The 7,182-nt window shown below is 41.3% G+C and overlaps 1 long non-coding RNA gene across 2 annotated transcripts; it reads left to right on the top strand.

Moving 5' to 3' along the window:
* The first annotated feature begins 2,927 nt into the window (after positions 1–2,927).
* Positions 2,928–7,010, top strand: LOC119796053. Of its 2 annotated transcripts, XR_005282413.1 has the most exons (4): positions 2,928–2,984; positions 5,716–5,837; positions 6,765–6,887; positions 6,972–7,010. It is a non-coding gene; the product is annotated as an uncharacterized LOC119796053 (long non-coding RNA). The 2 variants fall into 2 exon arrangements; XR_005282412.1 differs by lacking the exon at positions 6,972–7,010 and having other exon boundaries at positions 2,929–2,984; positions 6,765–6,965.
* Positions 7,011–7,182: the final 172 nt, after the last annotated feature.

The following is a 7,182-nucleotide window of genomic DNA, read 5'->3' as shown; positions in this document are numbered from 1 at the left end:
AAAGGGATGTTTAATTCCTCAAGCCTGTTAAGGATTAGATTGGAAAAACCCAGGCCAGTGGATTCTGGAGCTATCAGAAATCCTAAAAAGTGCTGTTTTATTTCTGGTGTTGTGCCCAGAGTGACTGTGCGCACCTCAACAGACATTTGTTCATGGTGACTAACATCAGGTGTACAGTCTAAAATTATTGAATAATATTTGCAGTCCTTGATTTTTGCCACCATTACCTCAATTATGTTGTCACTGAGACATTCTATCAGCTCATTCTGGATAGTCTTACCCAGGTACGTGTTGTGCTGCATTGCACTATCAATTCGTCATATGTGATCTTTTAACACCGGGTCAAATTTTGCCATCAGTTCCACCTCTTTAAGGAAGTTCCCATTGTTGGCCTGATGCAAAGTATCAACAGACCCCCTGAGTGCAAGATTTCTCTCTGCCAAAGACTGAATGATACTCATCAAACGAATAAGAACATCTCTCCAACGATTTCTTTCTGCATCCAAAAGGGCCATTTCTGTTGCATCAATAGTCTTCTGCTTAGAAAGACAGAGGGCAAAGTCTTTCCACTTCATCATATTATTGCAATGATCTTGACTATTTTAATGCTGTTTCAGCAAAGCACCTACAATTGCCCAATCACACAGTCCCTCTGTTGACAGCTTTGTGGACTTTTTTTGAGAATAATTTGCAACAGAAGCAGTAAACTGCATCACTTTTCTTTGAATAAATTAGCCAGCTTCACTTGATTTTTTCCCCATTAACTGTCTGTATGTATAGTGGTAGTGAAAGCTTCATCCATCTAATTTCTTGGGGAATGTAGAGGTGCCACTGATTGGCACTGGCCCTCTTCTTACCAGATCAGTCCTTTCTTAGTCTGAGAGGAATGCTGACCATTCAACTGGGTCAATTGGAGGAGCTGTTGATCTATCTTGATAGCTGAGCTTGTTGAGGAAGTTGATGGGAAATCTATAGCAGTTGGTGCAGATGTAGAAAGACCTGTAGGGACATTACATTAAATAAAAAAGAATAAAATAACAAAGCAGAAAATTTTATTGTAAAGCCAACACAAAACAAAAACCTTTAGATTGACAGACCTGCCTTGCAGGCTGAATTTGAAACCAACGTATCAGTAAATGTAGGTGCTTGTAACTGCTCCTCGCTTTCAGTCGTATGTAAGTGCTCCTCCCTTTTAGTCGCTTGTGCAGTGGATGAACCTGCAATGATAAAACAAAGGAATAAAAAATAAAGACATAATTAAAAAGCTAAATGTTTCATGTCTTATTAACAGACTATGTAACCATTTGCCATCAAGAAAACCTTCACCTCCTGCACCATCAGCTGTGGAGTCACTGACACTCGAAACATTAAGGGAAGGTAAAGTTGGTTGTTCTCCAAAGTACTTCAACAGTGTTCCTGGGAAAAATAGCATTGCATAATGCATAGTTTATTAATAGAATGAGTTTATTTTCCCATCTTGCACCACAAGAAACTCCACACCTCACCTAACAATTCATATTCTATTGGCAAATGAGGCATAATTCCATATGGTGAAAACTTAACATGGAGATCTACTGCAGCCTAAATATGAGGAAAGCACTGCGTCATCACTCACCACCATATTAATAAAACTGCAGTCTATTTTCATTTTTGGTATATTTTCTAATGATTCACTTCAACAAAAACTGCAATGCTAGCTAAGCTGGCATCTGTGATTTCTCAAACCGATATCTATCCATCCATCCATTATCTTCCGCCTATACAGGGTCGGGTCGCGGGAGTAGCAGCTTCAATAGCGAGGCCCAGGCAGGCGTTCCCAGGCCAGGCGAGAAACATAGTTCCTCCAGCATGTGCTAGGTCTCCTACGCCGATATGTATCAACACATGAAATACACACCTACCTAAATAAATGTATATTAATAACAGGTAATGTTTCACTGTTAATGGTGATGGATGGCTGATAAATATCATGACATGAGTTATGACGACAAGGTAGCTGTTACCTTAAGTGACGTGAGCGCAATTTGTGCTGCTGCTGCACAAAATATACCGGTCCGTAAATAATAATGCAAACATACTTTTATCTTGCTCTTTTTTCTCTTCCGCTTTCCTTTTCTTTTTTCAGAGGGATACATCCTTTTTTGTGAAATGTCTTAGATTTTCTTATTAACATGACGTGCGGCAGTGTGAATTGTCAATGCACGCGCGCATACCGCAAGCCGTCTGCGCCATCGCGGCTGCCATCGCGAAGTGAATGCACATGAGCAGTTGTGGACAAATCAGAATTTTTTTGTCTTGAATTTTTCATTTATTAATTGATATTCATTCATTTATATCACTTATGTAAGTTATTTAATTGTAAAAAAACAAAAAAAAACAAAAAACAAAAATATTGACCAGGGCCTGGTCAATCGTTTTTGGGGTGCCACAAAAACGATTTCTAGTTTCTATAGTTTCTGTTGTCCTCTTTCCTGCCTCCCTCCTTCCACCTTCTGCATTTGGGTTCTTCACTACAGCATTTTATAGCCTAACATGCATTCCTGATACTGTGGCTGAGTCTTTATCAGCTCTTCAAGTTCAACGATTTTGTTTGCCAGAGATCTTATGTTCCCCAGTATGATTGATGGAGGAGATGGTTGAACTTCCTCATTCTCTCTTTCCACTTCAGTCCTGCTCTGCATCCAGAGTGTCTTCTGTTTATCTCATCTCTACAGAAGATTGAATATAAACAGTCAGATTTACTGAGAATAGAATCAGCTTCCTGCTCTACAGGACAGATCAGAGAGCAGCTAACTGGGAACACCGGGAATTAACCACATGTTAACTGAGAGTCTCTGTTTTCCTCTCAGATTGACTTCATGTCTGCAGAGACCATCAGTTATAGTTATGAACCTAGAGGAGAACAGAGCAGAGTCTCCATCCTCCAGCTGTCCCAAATATCTTCCTGGAGGCTTCAGTAATGATCCTGGAGCAGCAGATCCAGGGTGAGTCATCTGTTAGAAGCTGCTATAATCATGTTTAAACATCATGAACCTCTGATAGATGGAAACTAAGTTAGACTGAAATTTAATCTGAGAAGTTCAGCTGCAGAAAAGAGTCTTCAGGACGTCCAACCAGCTCCAGGAACATTCTCTGATGAGAGGGAAGCTGCAGCATCATGCTGCCTCCAGTGCAGAGCTTGATCAGCGATCAGAGCTGTTAAAAATACTGATTGAACTACTTTAGTTAAGAAAAAATAAAAAAGTGCAGGCTCTACAGTGGACTTAAGCACAAGAATTAAATTATTATTTTCCTTAAAGGAATAGTACACCCAAAACATGATTAGCCTTCATTTTCTACTCACCCCCATGCTGAACAACACTCTGGAGTACTTTTTTGATATCTCAAATGCATGTGGAGATCTGGGAGGCTTCTTGCTGTCTGCTGACATTCAAATAATGGAGGTCTATGGTGACCGAGACAGAAAGGTCCATAAAAGTCCACAAAAAACGTGTCAATATTCCTCCATACTGCTCGTCCAATGTATTCCAAGTGTCCTGAGTGGGTAGCATCCATTTACTCGAAACGAAGTCATTTAGAATGTTTTTAGAGCATAAACAGTAGTGTATAGGATTTCCTGAAAGCACGCACATGCGCGATCACGACGCTACGGAAGCCGGCAGACCAAACCAGCGCATTCAGCTCGGCAAAGAACTCATGCTCTTCCTCAACACTGAAGTCCTCAGACATTTTTCTTTCGTTGTTTCTTTCTTTGCACAGGTAAACAGCACATTTCTTCTTCTACGCTTGCATTATTGGCAGAGCAGACGCTGAATGCGCACTTTCATCTGGTTTGGTCTGCCGGCTTCCGTAGCGTCGTGAGCGCGCATGTGCGCGCTTTCAGGAAATCCTATACACTACTGTTTATGCTCTAAAAACATTCTAAATGACTTCGTTTCGAGTAAATTCTGGATGCTACCCACTCAGGACACTTGGAATACATTGGACGAGCAGTATGGAGGAATATTGACACGGTTTTTGTGGACTTTTATGGACCTTTCTGTCTCGGTCACCAAAGACCTCCATTATTTGAATGTCAGCAGACAGCAAGAAGCCTCCCAGATCTCCACATGCATTTGAGATATCAAAAAAGTACTCCAGAGTGTTGTTCAGCATGGGGGTGAGTAGAAAATGAAGGCTAATCATGTTTTGGGTGTACTATTCCTTTAAATGTCATAAAATAATTTCATCCATACATCCATCCATCTTCCTCCGCTTATCCGAGGTCGGGTCGCGGGGGCAGCAGCTTAAGAAGGGAGGCCCAGACTTCCCTCTCCCCAGCCACTACTTCCAGCTCTTCAGGAGGAATCCCAAGGCGTTCCCAGGCCAGCCGAGAAACATAGTCTCTCGAGCGTGTCCTGGGTCTTCCCCGGGGCCTCTCCCCGGTGGGACGTGCCCGGAACACCTCACCAGGGAGGCGTCCAGGAGGCATCCTAAACAGATGCCTAAGCCACCTCAACTGGCTCCTCTCGACGTGGAGGAGCAGCGGCTCTACTCAGAGTCCCTCCTGGATGACCGAGCTTCTCACCCTATCTCTAAGGGAGAGCCCAGCCACCCTACGGAGGAAACCCATTTCGGCCGCTTGTATCCGCGATCTCGTTCTTTCGGTCATGATCCAGAGTTCATGACCATAGATGAGGGTAGGAACGTAGATCGACCGGTAAATCGAGAGCTTCGCTTTTTGACTCAGCTCTCTCTTCACCACAACGGACTGGTACAGCGCCCGCTTCACGGCAGATGCTGCACCAATCCGCCTGTCGACCTCCCGCTCCCTTCTTCCCTCATTCGTGAACAAGATCCCAAGATACTTAAACTCCTCCACTTGGGGCAGGACACCCCCCCGACCCGGAGAAGGCACTCTACCCTTTTCCGGCTCAAGACCATGGCCTCGGATTTGGAGGCACTGATCCCCATCCCGGCCGCTTTAATTTTCCTGCTTTTCTCACTGTGTTGGTAGAGACCAATAAAATAAATGGACTCAGACTGGTTTTGTTTTAAATTATAATCTCAGACAGGATGATATAAACTGAACTGAACCTCAGTCCTTGATGAGCAGCTGAATATTTTAGAGCTCTGATATTTACATTAAAGCTGCAAATAGCATTAAAATGAAAATAGAACTTGGAACATAATCAACATGTAACTTCAAAACCTTCTAAAGTGGGAAAAGATGGAGTATGTCCTGCTTTCCAGAATCTGATCCATCATCTGCAGTGTTTTCCATTCTCCTATCTTCATCCATGTCTCTATCAGGGTTTTTCTATAACCTAACTGGGCTCCAGATGGACAGATTCTATTCTCTGTCTTCCTGCTTTGTTGCAGTTGTTACATCATGTCTTTATCAATATAGTTTCATATCAATATTGATCATATTCCGTGATTCAGTTTCATAGAAGTTATCATTAAATTCAGCAAAAGACTAGGAATCCTAACTCCTTAAATTTAGGATTTTAGGGGATCTAATAATAAAAATAAATAGAATCATATAAGTAAAAATAAAAACTAATGGAAATTACTGAACAACAACTAAGAGAGAAAAAGAACAGAAGGAAATCTAAAATGTAACCACAAATATTATTCATCAAGTTAGAACCCATCCCTGTGAGTCAAAAGTGAAAGCCCTTGTTCTGTTGTCATGGTTACGGTCCCTCCCCTTAACTCCTGCTACCTGCCCAGCCTCCATCTCAGGTGAAGTTCTGACTGCAGGTAAACTGGTTCTACTGGTTCTCCTTTTCTGCCTCCATCTCAGTCTGTTTTCTTCAGACCTTCGTCTGTTCTCTGCTTTCCCTAAAGACACCGTAAGTTTAACTATTTCACTTTGTTTCATAGTAAAAGTTGAAGTTCAATCATTTAACAGTCTGTTTCTTCTTTCTGTGGTTTTTAGAAATCATTCTGCTTTGATTCCAGACCAAAGATTTAATTTTACTGTAAATGAAGGAAAATCTCCAGAATTACTAGATTATTTTCTGAAACATTCAATATAATGAGCAGATGATGTTTGTGCTTCACTTTAAAAATGGTTTCTTTTTCAGGTCTTTAGATCAAACTTTTATTTTCTCCTTAATGTAAATTGACAAGCAGAGCAGCTGCTTCCTGTGGAGCTTTTCACAATAAGAGCATCAATATTATTAAATATAAATTTTATTAAAATATACATTTCCTTGTATTAAACTGTCTGAAGCTTTAATAGAGCATATAATCCATCTGTTTAGTTTGATGGTTTAGAAATTCATGAGGTCCAGATGTTCAGAGTTTGTGATGCACAAAGAAGTATTATTAATGACACTAGTAGCTCGTTTTTTTGTACAGTAGGCTGACAGCAAAGGGGTTAGTTGAGAGGGGGAGAGACATGTGGCGAAGGACCACAGGCCGGATTCGAGGCCACATCCAGGACTAAGGCCTCCGTACATGGGCCGTTGGCCCTAACACTGCACCACCGTAGCACACCCATAATGCAGGAAGAAGTTTGACTGAATAATATTTAAGATCTTAGAGTGTTGGGGTCTGAAATTCATTCACTTTAATTCCAAACTATAATGGTTTAATTCATTTGAAAATGGTTTAATTTCTGACAAATTTCATCAGTCCTTTATTTTAGTTTTTAAGATTAGATATACTTTAGTATCACATCTTTATTTCTGTAATAGATGGTAACCAGCTACTGTATCCTGCAGGTGGGAATCAGTGAATGTTAATGTAGCTTCATCCTGTGTTCTTGGCTGCAGCTGCAGGTGTGTGAGCTGATGTGAAGTGAGCAGCATGGATCAGTGTGAGGACAGAGAGGAAAGAGTCCCTTCCTCTAAAACCACTCTGTGTGGAGAACATGAGGACCAGAGCAAAGCTCAGAGGTCAGATCACCATCTCTAACTGTCCAGGACTCTTCTCCATGTCAGAGCTCAGCATGAACATCAACAAACCATCTTTATTCACAGGAAACCAGCAGAACCAGAAGCTGGACCAGAACACAGCTGTCTGTCTTTAAAGAGCAACAGGTCAAAGTATCTACCTATTGATTTTAAACCAGAACAACCATCATCAGCAAACAGGTGAGCTGTTTCTAAATTTTCCACTGATTAGTTTAACTTCCCTCCAACATATTAATGTGAACACAACTCTTTCTCACATGTCTGTGTTCACATGAGA

The sequence above is a fragment of the Cyprinodon tularosa genome, unplaced genomic scaffold, assembly GCF_016077235.1.
Source record: "Cyprinodon tularosa strain WSP-4 unplaced genomic scaffold, ASM1607723v1 ctg533, whole genome shotgun sequence".
NCBI classification, from domain to species: domain Eukaryota; kingdom Metazoa; phylum Chordata; class Actinopteri; order Cyprinodontiformes; family Cyprinodontidae; genus Cyprinodon; species Cyprinodon tularosa.
The sequence above is the reverse complement of the archived record's forward strand: the minus strand, read 5'-3'. Positions and strand labels throughout refer to the sequence as shown.